The following is a 16,594-nucleotide window of genomic DNA, read 5'->3' on the forward strand; positions in this document are numbered from 1 at the left end:
TGGGAATATAACACGGATGGAGGCCGACAGCTAGCAGTTCAAAGTCAGGGCTACTGTGTTCAGTGTTGCATCATTTGTTGCTAATGAGAATAGCAAGTCCCCCACATCTCCTCTTGTTACATACTGTGCAGCTCTGGGCCATTCAAACGGTCTGAAAGCATCCACACACACATTAGTCAGGAATGTGCCTGTGTGGCCATGTCTTCGTTAAACACATAACACGTGTTAATCTCTCTGAGTCCGCACCAGGATGGCCACACCAGGACGGATAGTTCGTCCATCTTATTTAAGAATAAGAATAAGAATAAGAATAAGAATAAGAATAAGAATAAGAATAAGAATAAGAATAAGAATGAGAAATACTTTATTAATCTCGAAGGAAATATGAGTGTCACAACTGCCAATTTGCCAGCTCACATGCCAGCTCACATTACCCATTGTAATGGAAGGCAGACAAGGCTCATTCCTCATCCCAGCACACCGTTTCTTTCCTGACCTACATCCCCTGTGTCAATGAGAAAAACTGTAAAAAGTGTAAAAAAAAAAAACGTGTCAGAAGTTTCCACCACCACACCATAGTGTAAAAACTCACTCACACCAGCAAAATATAAAACAAATAGATTTTGAGATCATAAGATGGTAAAAGGTGAGAAAAAACAAGACAAAAAGTGACTGTTGGCTGGCTGCCAGCTTGACTGGTGCCGGAAGTAATAGGACAAGCGCTTAGTTTCCTGTTTCCGCTGATGGACTTTGATCCCTTTGCTCTCCAGCTGTTTTAATCCCACAGTTGCTTCAGTGTTTGAGCTTGTGGCTAACAGAGGATCCCTGCAGACATGAGGTGCTACTACACTATCATCAAAACAATTTTCACTATAACCCTGCTCACAGGTAGGACAAAGATGTCATTGTTAAACAAAACTGGCATAACTATGGCGTCTTGTAGGTTTTGTGTGGTAGTGGAGTGGTAATGTCCACCAGCGGAGCTGTGATGTCCGCCTCTCACCGGACTGTAAGCATTGTTAAACAAAACTGGCATAACTATGGCGTCTTGTAGGTTTTGTGTGGTAGTGGAGTGGTAATGTCCACCAGCGGAGCTGTGATGTCCGCCTCTCACCGGACTGTAAGCATTGTAAGTTGCTGGTGTTTAGAGTGCAAGTCTGCAAATCTGTCTTTGCTGCAGGTGCTGCACATCAGAGGGTGAGAGTGGAAAAAGAGGTTGTGTCGCACCTTGGGCAAACAGTTCATTTGCCATGCAGCTTCATCAATGAGGGTGGGATAAAGCTTACACAGGTAAACCGGAAAAACAGGACACACATTTCACAGGAAAGTGGGCCTTAAGATTTATCAGCGGCTCTGGAGAGTAAAACCATCACTCATTCATAATCGCCGTTTTACTTTCCTGTTGTTTTCAAGTGCCTCTTTAAATCAAGGTGTGTCTAATTAAGGTTCTTTTAGGTGACATGGATCTGGGAACAAGTGGATGGGAGAAGAGAGGCCATTGCTCTTTTTCATCCATCATTTGGGCCGTCGTACCCCGACTCACCTTTGAGAGGAAGAGTGAAGTTCATCAATCCCATGCTGGGAAACGCCACCATTGTGATCACTGATGTGAGGATGGCAGACGGGGGGAAGTACATCTGTGAATACGCCACCTACCCCAGCGGAAACGAGCAGGGCACCACTCTTCTCATCACAGTTGGTTAGTACATAAGGGAGTGGTCCTATTTAATCATTGACATCACTCCCTGTTAAAGCCCAAAAGTCCCCCCCTGCTCTGATAACACAAAGGCAAAAAGAAATCCGCAAGGCAAGGTCCGCTCCTGACAGGTTATGAAGCCAAACAAAAGCGGAAACAGCCAACAGATGCTGCCTCGTGTAAAACAATAAATGAATGTATACAGGTTTCTTTTCTTTAAGCAGAGTGGCCGATTATTTAGTTCCCCAGGGCCGGCTAGAAATTCCACGTAAGTTAGAGGAGATGACGGTGTCAGTGAATATTCAGCAGGGATATTGAGTATTCGGGAGAGGTGGCTGTTAACTTTCAGGTTCAGTACGCAAGCGAGTGAGTGCATCTGAAGGTGTGTTTTACAGTCAGCACTGCTTCTCTCTACCTGCCTTCCTCTACCTCAGTCACTCCCAGAAGCACAGCCTCCGCAGTCACAGTTCCTGAGGGAACAGCACCGGTTGTCGTTGCCCGCTGTGAGTCCACCAGCGGCAGGCTACCGGCAAAGATAAACTGGGTCACAGAAGTCAGGGGTGATGCAACCGTCGATTTAAAACCAGGACCAGAAGACACTCACACTGTGACCAGCGAGTATTTCCTGGTCCCCACTGCTGATGACAACGGCAAAGACATCACTTGTGTGGTTTCGCACAGCACACTAGACAAGCGTGAATCCAGATGAAACTGGTCATTGGGTGTAAGATCATCGCTTCTTGTCACAAACACTATTTACACCTCAACACCATGCTACTATAGTGTAATGTAACACTACAATGCACTTCAACAAAACTCACTCAAACTATTCCAGTGTCGACATTGACTCTGTCTCTCTCTCGCAGTTGCCCCAAAGGTGAGGATAGAGGGGTATGATAATAATTGGTATGTGGGCCGCACTAATGCCATGTTGACCTGCCAGGCCACTGGGAACCCTGTGCCAACTATTCTCACCTGGAAAGTGTGAGTGCCATTCCTTTGTTGGTGATTGTGAGGTTCAGAGTGGGCTTTGTGTGCTGAGTGGCAGTGGGCAGTGCATATGTACTGTACATGTTTGTGTTTATTTAAAAGAGTTTGAAAGTGTCTTAGATTTTAGAGAAAAACGTTTTTGCCAACCTGTGATGCTTTGAAGGACTGGTTTGTGGGTATACTGGACTTATGCCAGGAAGGAAGTCCATGACTTAGTCAGCTCTCTGAACCCAACAGTTGGGTGTTGGTGGAGTTTTGGTATTGAGAGTTTCATGGTAAAAATACATGGTAGATAACGTGGTAAATTACATGGTAATACGTGTTACTCCTCTGTCCCTCAGCAACAATTGGAAAACACCCTTTCCCTGTGTCCCTCTGTCTCGCAGTGTCTCAGGACTATTCCCGGATACAGTGCTGGTCAGCGAGAATAAGCTGAAGGTGCTGAGGGTGGACGGCTCTGTCAACACCACCTTTGTGTGCGAGGTCAGGAACCAACTCGGGGTCGGCAGGGACCAGGTCACCGCAGTGGTCAGAGGTAAGGCACCGAAAGAAGCGTGCGCAAACCGCGTGCAGCACCCCGGTACGTCGCCATGTCAACCCGCTGCAGAACACGCACCTTGCTTTGGGGCGTCTGCAGGGCTGACTGAAGCTTGCAGCAAGCCTGGAGATTTCCTTTATCAAAACTAAATGGCTCTGTGGTAAAACACATGCGCACAAGCATGCATAAACGCCTGACGCCTTGCTGAGTGGTTAGTGAGCTCTACTTGTGGCTCCCTCTCTGGGTTTCTGTTTTTTTTCCACAGGGAGAGTAGGCTGGTGTGAGGCAGTTTGCTTTGGTTCTCAATCACACTTTACTGTTGTACTCATCTTACTTTCACCTCTGAACTGTCATCCCTCATCACATGTACTATTCTTATTTGCTACTAAGGTTTTTAACACACACTATTGATAAACCCCCCCAAAATGGCCCATAGGTATGCTTGGATTTATGATCAAGATTCAACACACCACATACCGGAGTCACTTAGAGGATGTGCAGTGGACCCTAGCTGGTAAAATGTAAAAGTCTGGCATGTGGCTGAGTGGCATAATATATTGTAGGCTACTGACATGTAGCGCTTAATTTGTCAGAATGCAGCTCTTCAGCTGGAAAAGACTCAGTTTTGTGGCGTGTTGACTGCAATGAAATAGAACACTTCTTAAACATTTGTTGTTTCAGAGTAAATATTGATTGGTCCAAGGGAAGTTTTCGCAAGTGCAATGTTCAATGCAATGTGAGAAAGCAGCAAAGAACATGAGACCATGAAAACATTATAATGACTGAAGAACAACACATTCAGTAAATCCTGGAAAGCAAATTTTCCTGTGTCTGTAATAACAATGATTAAAACACCAATGGCAATAAATACAGCAATGAACAAAAAAGCAACTGGGAAAGCAATGAGAAGAATAAATAAAAACATATCAAAGAAGACAGTATATCTAGACCAAAATTATCACTGCATGGAGTTTGGTCTTGAATTGATTTGCCTTAATGCAACAACAATATAGGATGCCCTACATTAAAATACAATATTCCACCTTTAAATGCAGAGTTTACAAATATTCCACGTTTGAAGCAGAATGAGAAAGAATTTACCTGACAAGACTTTTACCATCTTACCTAATTTGCATTGTGGAGGAATATGATTGGCATGAAAATGATTCTGCTCGTAAGTTTATACTGATTCAGCTCTCTGATGTAGACAAACCAAATGAAGAGCAATGCAGAACACCGGACCAAGAGGAGGTTCTGCGGACAGAGCTGGAGAAAAACAGACTCCTGATAGAAAATGCAAAGCTGCACAGAGAGGTCCTCCTCCTCCAGAAGGAGGTGTTGACCTTGGAAAAGGAGAAACTGCTGACAAAGAAGGACAGCTGAGACAATTCTTTGGCGGCCGCTCACTGAGATTTAGCGTTTCAGTGAACGATTGTTTGGGGGTTGAATGCTGAGCGTGGCATTTCACGCTGGGCAATTCGAATGCATTTCGTTAATTTACAAAAATCTAATAAATACACCTAAGATTTTGAGCAGATGGGATATTTAAAGATGTATTTAGAAATAAATGCTGATGGAACATTGGTTAATCAGAATACATGCCCTGTACAATGCTCTGCCAGCAAATACCACCCATCACTGCATGCTGCTGCACAGTTTGCACGGTACTTTAAACGTGCACGTTGCATTAAAACGTTTCCGTTTGGTCACTCCTGACTGAATGGTAAAGCTTTGCATAAATAAATGCTCACAAATATTGTTTCTTTCAGCAGCAGATGTCTGTCTGATCTATGGTTTACATTACAGTGCCCGATGCCCCCCCACCGCGCTAATGTGCACCCCGCCTCATCCCAAAGTGTAGAATACAGGTTTTGGTAACTTTTGAATGTATGCGGGACGAATATTAAGGATTACATTTACATTCACATTGATTTATTTAGCAGACGCTTTTATCCAAAGCGACGTACAAGAGTGCATACAGTAAGTATAGCGACAGTACGGGGACAGGATGTGTACAGTTCCACGATGAGACAGTTCTCAGCTGAGAGCAAGGTCTGTCTGAGGACACAGTAGTATCAGATTTGTACAACTACAGCGTATAGAGCAACTAATACGATACACCTTCAAATAGCAAACATCAACAACTTCAAACAGCACAATGAGTGTCAGGGTAAAGGCGGCGACAAGAAACAATTTAAAACTAGGGATTAGGGCTATGGATGGGGAGAGGGGGTGGGGAATTTAGAAATACACAATGCTAACATTAATCCATAATTCAAGGCCTACAAGCCAGTAAGAATGCTGTGCTCTGCTGCCTCGGGTCGTCTCTGCGTCCCGAAATACAAGGGTAGCATCTCTCGGACCCGCCTCTTCTCAGTACTTGCTCCACACTGGTGGAATGAGCTTCCTGCTGAGATTCGTAGAACAGATTCCCTGGGTGCTTTCAAGAGAAAGCTGAAAACTCATCCCTTCAAGGTTTATCTCTAGTCTACCTCCCTCTTTATCTCTCTCTGGGTAAAATTATTTGCTAAATGACGTAATGTAATGTAAATGTAAAGTTACAATTTTCCATCAGAACTTTGTTGCATTTAAAGGAAATCTGTGTATCCAGAAATGCAACAAAAAAAGACCAAACTCATAAAAAGTAGAGGTTTTTGTATAATTGTATTGTAGAGACACATGTTCATGTTCTGTGTAAACAAGTTCTAAGAGGTGGCACAAATGACAAACCCAAAGGATACACACAAGCACACACACACACAACACAGTACCAGTCAAACTGTTTGGACACACCTGATTAAGATAATTCAAAGCCATAAGATGATACATATGTATGAATTTCTTTCCAAATGTTTTTTTTTTTTTTTTTTTTTTCATAATTTTCATAATTTTGGCTACTACAAAGAATCTAAAATATAAGATTGTGTTATTCATTTTTGTTATTTCATAGTTTTTATGTCTTTACTATTATTCTAAAATGTGGAAAATAGCAAAAATAAAGATTGAAAGTTGGGTCCAAACTTTTGACTGATACTGCATATATATTGCATCTCTTAATCAGAACGCCGGACGTGTGCTCTGCTGTGACGTTATAATATTCTTCTTTCCCTAGGGCAGCCATTGTGACGATCGTTCATCAAATTCTGATATTTTGAGTCTGAAGATTTATGTCTGATATATATAAAAAAAAATATGTAAAGCTGGAACAACTATGTTACATAGTACTACAAACCCGCCAAAATTACATCAAGTATGCACAAGCCGAAAAACAGCTAAACATATTCAACACGGTACCAATTGCTAAAATAACAATGGTGTGGTTTTTTCTGATATGGTATAGTTTATATATGCCATTTATATATTTCTGATATTCTGGTATAGTTATGAGAGGTTTTGATAATTTTGAAATGAACGACTTTCCATAATTTTGTACATAAGTCATTTTAAGATACCCAGCGAGTTAACCTCTTGTTTAAAAATGAACTTGCTTCCCTCTAGTGGTTTCTATGATGTAGTTACATCTGCTCTGTACTCAGAACTGATTCTATATTTTATTTTTAACCGGATTGTTTTTTACTCGTTTTCGTCGTTACGTTTCAGGTATTATGTGTTATTTTTAAATGACCGTTTTATTTAAATAATAACTTGGTGTTCACCGTGTTTGATATCGCCTTGCAACTGAAGCAGGCTTTCCCGATCACTCTCTCCTTTTTGGAAAGGAATTCCGCTGGATATTCTAAAACACCTGTCTTGCACTTTATTTATTTATTTATTTCTTACAGTTTATACATTTACTAACAGTATGTGAAAGAGTTGTTTTTTCATACTTAAAACAGATTCGCTAAGGAGCTCAATGAAGAAGAACACTGGGCAGGCGTAAGCACAAAGTAGTTTACTGCCGAACGGTATGCCTCGCGTCTGTTGCTAAGTCCCTTGTGACGTGACAGTATGATCCAATATTAAACGAACGATATTATACGAACAACAACCGATTTTTCCATTACCGAAGAAAACTATTAACATAACCACAAGGACCCACTGCTAGACGCGAAATGAGTCAAACTAAGAACAGGATGGCGGTCTTCAGGGCCAGACTTGGCGAGACGGTAAGCATCTGGAAGTCATGGCATAAATTACTCAAGAGGTTTACACTCCTGGTATGTATCATTTGCACATACTAATTTCATATCAATTAATCTCAAGTCCAGACAACTTTCATCAATGCTGTATTTACCGTTACATTATTACTACAATTATTTCTTTCAGGGAAACCACAAAGTGTCGAAGCAGTTTGAATAAAAGCAATAAACCTTATCTTAATACTGGTCTCATTGGATTTCTATGGTATTAGTTTACATACAGCAGTACACTGAAGTATGTGGTGCTTTTGTGTTTGTACTGCATTATGCTGTGTGTGTGTGTGTGTGTGTGTGTTTGAAATACAGAATAGAAATCAAAAGGGTTGGTATTCATCCATTAAAAAATGTGTGAAGCCCAGTAATGCTTCTGAATATTTGCATTTCTTTTCCAGCATAACTGCAGTGTAAAACATATTACAACATGTATGTGTGCATCACATCTTAATAACATAGTGATCATGTCCACGACGATCCTTGTTTCTTGTTATCGATTTCATTCCCTCAGCTCTACAACATAACAAGCGACTTCGTCCTCACCGACCCAAACATGTACGTTATGACACCCAGCTACAACAGGTTTCACGATCCACATTCCCGTAAATACTTTCAGCGGAAGGACATGCTCAGTGGCCTCAGGAAGGACGGCTTTGTCACTCCGGAGAATGAGGTAAGGCCACTTTGTCATAATAATGCCTACAGTTTCATTCCATCGGTAGGTGGTCACAGCCTTTTGTATCGACCCAGTATGGGGTGGAACCATTTTGTGTGGTAGAATCAATCAGTGGCCCATAAGTACTGATCTTAGGACCAGATTCCTTCACCACAATTGTAACCTTATATAAGCTAAACAGTGACTGTGGTCCAACTGTAGATCATGACTTACCTGCAATTTTCACACAATGGGTGGTAGAGTGTACAGTTGTGAAGTAAAGAATCTGCTACCACAGATCACTCCCTTGGAACGTGAATATATCTGGCCAGAATCACATTGGAAAGACTAAGTGGGATTGGTATTATGGATCTGATATGGTTCCAGCAGTTCCAATCACTGCTATAACTGGTACACACAGAAGTCGGAACCATATCAGATCCATAATACCAATCCCACTTAGTCTTTCCAATGTGATTCTGGCCAGATATATTCACGTTCCAATGCTGAATTAAATCAAGCAACCTATCTGTTTCCTATCTGCAACTAATTATTATTATGTGGTTAGCTGGTAGTTATTTCATCTTCATAACAACTCCTGAAGAATCAAATGTTCCATAATGGGCAGCAAATGTGATGTGTGTGGCCACAGCAAATAAGGGGTTAAATCTTGGTGCAGTGCCTTGTCAAACTTATACTCAAACTTTTAGACTGCAGATAAATTAATGTTTTCTTATAAATTGAGACCCATGTGAAAGATATGGTCAGACATTGGTACAGAAGAGTACAAATGGCACTTTGGGGTAGGGTCTGTGAAAGGTTTTGAAACGTGTAACATACCTTACAGTTTGTATGTGGGATGTTCCTATGGTATAGTGCATTGTAGTGCATAATTATAATTTTTACTAAATTGTGATTTGTACCGCTGCTGTAGCTGCCACAAAGATGAATTGCATTGGGGAAAGGATCATTTGGCTGATATGCATGTCTTCTTCATGGATGTGCATATACTGTATATATTCTCTTCGACTTTGAGTATTCTTCTTATATTTTTTCCCAGGTGTTATGTACCATAACGGAATATAGGTCACACCAGAGGTACCTGGAAAGCCTCAAGCGCGTTTCAGATCAAGCCATCGGTGAGATACAGGTGAGATACACATGAGACATCCGTCTTCTTGCTTCAGTTGTGAAGCATACCGTGCAATCCGTCCATTACGCTGTGCTCGAAATAAAGTCACTTTTGAACTCGACACGAGCACCGCATCACGCCAGAGAAAACGGGAATCCGTGTCTTCGGTGAGCCCGCAGTAAGTGGCCCGGCTGTGTGTCTGCGCAGAGGGGCCAGCTGAGGAAGTTCCTGGAGTGCCGGGAAGAGGGCCGGATTCCCAAAGACGTGACCCTGGCAGAGATGCGGGAAATTCTGCTGGACGAGGAAATGCTGGGTCTGCGGCAGCAGCTTCAGGCTGAAACTGGCTGGTAGGAATAAACTACCATTGCTGTAACTGATAAGGACCATAACTGATAAGGACCGACAAAGTCCACGTGGGGAATTTCCCCCCATCAAACAGAAAGCACAAACAAGAGAGGGCTGTGAGGTAAAAGGTAGTTTCCTCTGAACGCTACGGCCCGGGTTCGATCCCGACCGTGTCACTAGCTGACAGTGACCAGGAGCTCGCAGGCGGAACACATTGGCTTCGTTCCGCCGGGGATAGGGGTGGGTACGCCGGCAGGAGCTTCGGTCCCATTAGCAACAGCGACACCTGCTGGTCGATCGGGCACCTGTGGTCCACGTGTTGAAAATAATATCCTAAGAAAACAAGCTGTGTGTTTTACATGATGTGAGAGATTTTGTATGAAACTACCACAAAAATAACATCTTTTGTTTTGTTTGTTTTTTGTTTTTTATATAAAGGGGAAAAAGCAAGGGAAAACGAAAAGACAACAAAGACGAAAAATTTTACAAGGAACTGGTAAGAATTTTTACAGCTACTCCTTGTGAATGTAAATTTAAAGGAGAGGCCAGGCCTCAGATGGCAAAGCACTAGACCTAAATACAGGCGGCTGGTAAATACTGGCTACAGCCCGCCTTCAATCTCAACCATGTCATCAACCAAAAATAATTGGGAGCCCACAGCACTGTAACAAATTGGGTTTGTTCCCCCTGAGATAGGGGTGGGTAGGGTTTCCTCTTCTCACTGTTCTCAGGCACCCTGCAATTCACCAGGCGCTTGCCGGCTAGTTGCCCAGGTAACAGTGGAGTAGCAGCTATGCTCCAGCTGGCTCCCCCCCTTAGTGTGGTGCACCATCAGCTGTGTGCAAGTGTATCAGAAGCTTGCATTCGTGTCGCTTTATTGCTTCTGCACAAAGGCAGAAGCTGTCACAGGGAGAAGAGCCAGTTATTATTGGTGAATACAAACAGGGTTGTATATGGGGGGCAAAAAAGGCATGACACTGAAGCATAACCACCACAGAGCCAAAATGTTATGGATGTGTCGTACCTGACCCCCCAGTTTTATAGGTGTGCATATTCAAAAGCAACAAAACAGCAAGGAAATCTGTACTCCCATGACATGGGCAGTTCACACTCGCCCTCGAATCCATGAGTGGTGGGCACTATATTCCTAAATATACCTGATGCTCCCAGCCTCTTTTCCCTGTGTGTGTTCTCGACTGACCTCTGTTCCTATGAAATAATGTTCTGACGCTGTACTGCTCCAGAGCCTGATGAACTGGAAGATTGAGGAGCGCTCTCGGCTCAGAAGGATTGAAAACGAAGTCAGACATGAGTGGAACAGGGAAAGGTACCTCAGGGAGGCCCAGGAGAAGAGGGACAAAAAGGTACCTGCATGCAGCAGGCCATTACTGTGTACCTCATGACTGTAAATTAACAAGAAGAAAAGGTCCCATTAAAGTCACTAATAATGCTCGTAAAACAAGGTTAACCTTGCGAGTTCACTCATTTGCACCAATGGTTTGTGCAGCAAGTTAAATGCCCAGTATAGCGCGGATGAAGCAAACCTTTTTGCGCTCATACGTCCCTTGCAGAAGGAAGCTACCCTCTTGCGGAAATGCACCAACCAGCAGAAGAAGCTGATGGACAGGATAAAAGTGTCTGAAGATTACGAGAAGGAGGAGCGCCTCAAAAACAGAAAGCGCTATCAACAGATGAGCACAAGGGGATCGACCAGACAGCCGCTACCTACCGAGATTGCACGCAGAGTGGTCTTTTCTGTGGACAAACCCAGCAAGCAAGAATGGGCTTATAGGTAAGAAGAAACCACTGATGGCATAAAACCTGCATTAGAACATACTAAAAAGCGTAACTAACTGTTATCAGATTAGTGATTCAGTCATTTATTGAAAGCTTTTTTTTTTTGTTTCCAAGGAGATTCAAAATGTCAGTCGTAACCCACACACTGCTGCCTTCAAGTAATATTGCACATTAATATGACTGAATTATCTGTTTTTAATTAACTGAGTCTTTATACTATGTGCTAAATGTGAACTACTCACAGTGTTAAGTTATCATTGTGGAATCACTTACCTCTACAATTACACTCATGTTTGTTTTGGTTGTCCACGTCCACTTCTTTAAAACAAGAAGTCTGCTTCAATTGGCCCAAACCCAAACTGATTTTACCCACCCATGGTCTGAATATTAAATTTCTTGAAACCATCCTAAGTACGTTCCTGCCTCATCTTGTCAATTTATGCTGTCAAAAGTCTCTTTTTCTGTTAGTAAGTCCCACCAGTGACCTGACACATGGAACCAATTACAGACCCATAAACATAAGCATCCATGTTGATGTCAAAAATCCTTGACAGAAATTCTCATTAAACCAGCTAACTGCATACTTGGAAGAAAAGTATCTCCAGAGAAGTGAGAGGAGCAAAATTTAAATTGATTTTAAGATGGTTTTGCTGCTTATAATCATGGTCTGCTGCTAATTAACTCCAATAATTGAAGCTCACCTTTTCTTAGCAGTGTTGTCTTCCTACCTACAAAAGAGACATCAAAAAATCCCCTCCAATAACACTCAGCATGCTGATGTGTTATTGTTACGACCACCTGGCTCTTGGTGGCGCAACATGAAGGGGAGACCACACCAAAGTATATTTAACTAAAGAAATTCATTAAGTAAATAAAGTAATTACAAAAAGTCAGTAATTGTGAGACAAACCAAAAAAGTGTAGTGCAAGTCAGACCATGGATATGCATGCAAAAAGGTAAACAAAATCCAACAGGGGAGGAAGAGGGGGAAGGGGGAGCCGCCCCAGCTGTAAACCCAGGCTCCTCTTATCCCCTTCTCAATAACCTTCATTCCACGCCAACAGCCCACACCTGAGCACCAACTCCACATCCCCACCTGCAGGCCACTGCGGGAAAAACGAGAGAGAGCACACAGACCAAGCAAACGAACAGAGAGAGCAGGGCGGGCCCAGCAGGGCCAAGCAGGGCCGTCAGTTATTCATAGACCTTCCGCAAAACAGACCCTCTCAAACACACACTGGATCCTCATCAAATTCATGTTCGAGCAGTACCATGAACATACCAAAACTTAAAATTCAAAAGCAATTTAATCATTTACATTTTCTCTGTGACCAATTAGATTGTACTCCTTAGCTTGACAGATGAATAGCATGTCTTTCCGGGAAAATGCCATACTTTCAATGATAACATACCAAATGCTATCACCAAAAGCCCTCTAAGGGTCCATCCACGGTGACTTGCTATTTCTTGTGTGAATCATTTATGTCCCTCTACATACATTCTCTCTGTGGATGGCTCAGGCATTTACACCTCTGATAGCAGCTTTGATTTGGTTACTTCCAGATGTAATCATGGATTCCGGCCTGTCCTACAGACGGTGTGCATTACAGCTCAGCATTCGCATGCAATACAATCCACGCTTACTTCAGTTACAATGCACCTAGCAGAATACCATCACCCTCATTCTGTTTCGCGTAGCTTAAACAGTACTGTCTTCAGGTTTAGCCCCCCCCCACAACAAAGGGCGACTTGGATGTTATTTTGAGGCCCAGGAACCCAGCATACAAAACCCTTGTTAAGACCGTGATCTTACAACTGCTCTGGCCTGCAGTAGTCAACAGTTTGATCATTATTTCAGTCTTTTGTCCTTATTTTTATGGACAAGGCATCCTCCTCCCCAGATTGCATGCAAACATTCCAAGACTTTTAGAGAGAATTACAGATCTTTTTTTTTTTTAACTAAATCTGTGCTCGTAAAATGATGTTCTTTTGTGGAAGTGCATTTTCTCTCAGTTGGATCCTACTCTCATTCTCTTTATTTTGTTGTAATACCTTACTATACTATTCATCTCCTTGCTATGTAACTGTAATACTTCCTGTTTTCAGGTTATTTTTGATCTAATGATCTTTTTAATTTTTTTCTCTCTCTAGGTCGGGAACTCGCTGAAAACCAGTTATTTTGATGACTCAGCCCCAGTGCTTTGAAAGCATTCAGGTCAATGCTTTCTATTTTTATTATTGTCATTATTTTTGTATGTGAAATAAAATAAAAATAATTATGGAATGAAATTGTGAATTAGTGTTGAATGAACTAGGAGTGCCCACACCCTTCAACCAGTTGAGCTGGAGACAAACAGCAGTAAGGAGCAGTAATTTTCAGCAGCTTGTGCAGTTTCTCTGTGGGCTGATGTGTCATTCATAGACCTGCCGCAGAACAGAACTTCTCAAAGACACACGAGATCCTCATCAAATCCATATTCGAGCAGTGCCATGAGCACTACAAATCTTAAAATACTAAAGCATTTAATCATTAACATTTTCTCCATGACCAATTACATCATACTCTTTAGTTTGGCAGATGAATAGCCTCTCTTTCTGGGGAAAATGCCATGCTTTCAATGATAACACACCAAACGCTATGTTTAATATTCTACCGTACCCGTACACCTGGAGGTGTAGCTGATCAGCACATGTTCTACTTACTGCAATTTTAATTTGGCTTTGAAATGCCACAGTATAAACTGCCCTATTCTATGCCCTGTTTCTCCGATTGGGTTAGATTGTTCTACAGCCATTCCCAGAAATAAACTAACCCTCTGTTAGTATTCTCTCTACACTAGATATAGGCAGTTATTCTAATCAATCATTTTCTCCTAATTAATATTGCTAATTGGTTATAGAGTCAAATTTAAAGGCATTTATATCTGCATATCTCCATGCCTTCAAATTGTACATTACTTGTTTATTCTTTTTCTTTTTTGGGAAGGAGTACACTTAAATAAGTGCGTTGTTTGGTGGATGTTTGCCAAAGAAAGGAGTTGCTGGGGTCCCACGTAGTTTCAGAGTCAGTAAGGACTTAGCCTGGGGAAAATACCTTTTTTTGTCATGAATTTTATATAGCGTGTTCATTACTTTTGCATAGCAGGTGTGGATCTGCACTTCCTGAAAATAAATAGCAGGTGCAGAAACCCATTGTATGCAAAGAAGAGGAACTAGATTATATAGTAAGTGGTAGATTATATATTCAGTATCTACCAACACACACTTGCACGCAGTCCTGCGGTGTCTTTCGGACTGTCTTTGCGCACCCTTTGTCATCCTCATCTCTAACAAGCTAGTGCGTCATCATTGCATTACTGTGAGCACACACAGACGCGTTGCTTCATTTGCTCAATCAGAAAGACGAAGTTGTATCCGTATTCCGTAATCCATGGTATCCATTATGCGAATGTCGCAACTCAGCCAGGGTTCACAGAGGGTTCGTACGGAGTGCGTGACGAACGATGGCAGTCCTAATCAGACCAGTGATTACAGAGACCACATTAATACATAGAAAGCGTTAGCCACGGATTAATTTATTACCTACATGAGAATGCTGTAAACGTGGTATCACAGTACATTAAATGCCGAAGTAAGGTATGCAGTTGTTAGCCATATGGCAGAAACAGCGTTCAGTTTGGCTTTTGGAGCAGTTTCGCTTCTGGGGCAATGATATAGATTTTAAGGTGAAATAACAGTAGCATAAACGGAAGAATTAGACACGTGCATCATTAAACAAATTCTATTTTAGAGCATTTCCACATCACTTGCAAAATGTCTGCAGTAAGAACATTTTTTGATGAGGTTCCGCTTTTTTCTTCCTCTTTAAGTCAGACATCTTGTCGTTTAACATCTTACAGTTGATGTAATTATAGAAAACAAGACCAAACATTTCAGTAGGGTCTAAAATCAAAGGTACTAATAAATTAATGATCCAGTGCGTCGTTTTACAGCTGGAATCTAACCTCCGTCTTAAGCGGATAGCTGAAACCACATGCGGACATTTTTTGAAACGCTTCTCTTTCAACGGTGTCATCTCCTTAAAAAGTACCTCTCATGGAGTTGAGTAGATGTGACCTTCTGTTTGTGTTTAACTGCTGCGTGTCACTTTTCACAGGTAAGAAACGTTTATTTGTTTAACTGTTTATTTGTGTAACTGTTCGAAGCAGCGAGATTTAGTTTAATAAATGTACTTTCATGTCATACAGTTACGTTAGACATTGTATTCGGATGGTGATAATCCTGAAGATCTCATTTTTTGCAAGGGTTTTTTTTTTTTTTTTTAGTAAATGACAAGACCCAATATTTCTGTTCAGCCAGCGGTTAATTAGCAATAAAATGTAGAACAGTTTCCAAGTATGCCGCTGTTGGTATATACGTGTAAGTATATGCTATATGAATATAGGATATAAAGGTAAGTTATTCATAAGATTTTCATTTAAATATTCTTTTAAAAAAATCACCGACGATGTGAGTTCCGTCGCTGTTATGGTTATCATTTTTATTGATTAGAAGACCAAACACACAGGTATTTAGGAAACTAATTGTTTTTGTTCCGATTTTTTTCTCACAGCTTGAGGAAATGGCTATAAAATCCATTCTGGTTCATTTCTTAGCGTCATTGTAAATACCGATTTCATTATTATTATTATTATTATTATTATTATTATTATTATTATCCACAGTGAAAGGACTGTACTTCGGTAAAATGATTCATGAGGGATCCGAACCCGCATATTATTATTGTTGTTATTATTACTACTAGTAAGTTGTAGTATCAAACCCTGGTACACAAACGGTCCGTTTACTATTAGCTAGCCATTTGCAATTTGTTCTGGTAGACAATGCTCTAGGATGTAATCAAATTATGGTTATGTCAGGAAAACAATTACCTAATTTGTGAATTCACCAAAAAGCAATATTAACAATTAAATTGGAGACCCAGTGAGCATTTTGGTTCTATTGTTTTTTTTTTTTTTTTTGGTTCTATTATTTTTAGAATGACAACACAGGATGACAAACAGCTTCGTTTGAAATGAACTGTGAATATAACGCTGTAATGCGATGGTCCTCTTCAAACGCTGGCATGAAGTCATACACAGATAACTATTAACATCAGTAGGCTACATTCTGGTGTTTCAATGGATGATAAATGAGTTCAACAGAATACGACAATAAGACTATGTGAACGAATATTTGTGACTAATTTTGTACTTGATCGACATAATCTTGGCACGTCTAATCTAAACTGTGGGGTTCAACTATGAGT

The 16,594-nt window shown here is 41.3% G+C and overlaps 1 protein-coding gene and 1 pseudogene across 1 annotated transcript in view; both read left to right on the forward strand.

Annotated features, from left to right (window-relative positions):
- Positions 1–776: 776 nt before the first annotated feature.
- Positions 777–9,495, forward strand: LOC118784405 (annotated as a pseudogene).
- A 5,278-nt stretch (positions 9,496–14,773) lies between these two features.
- The window catches only part of LOC118784406, an 8,249-nt gene continuing 6,428 nt past the window's right edge, over positions 14,774–16,594 (forward strand). The window contains exon 1 of the mRNA XM_036538638.1: positions 14,774–15,442. The gene's annotated coding sequence lies outside the window, so the exon portion shown is untranslated. The remainder of the gene's footprint in view (positions 15,443–16,594) is intronic.

The sequence above is a fragment of the Megalops cyprinoides genome, chromosome 10, assembly GCF_013368585.1.
Source record: "Megalops cyprinoides isolate fMegCyp1 chromosome 10, fMegCyp1.pri, whole genome shotgun sequence".
NCBI lineage: Eukaryota > Metazoa > Chordata > Actinopteri > Elopiformes > Megalopidae > Megalops > Megalops cyprinoides.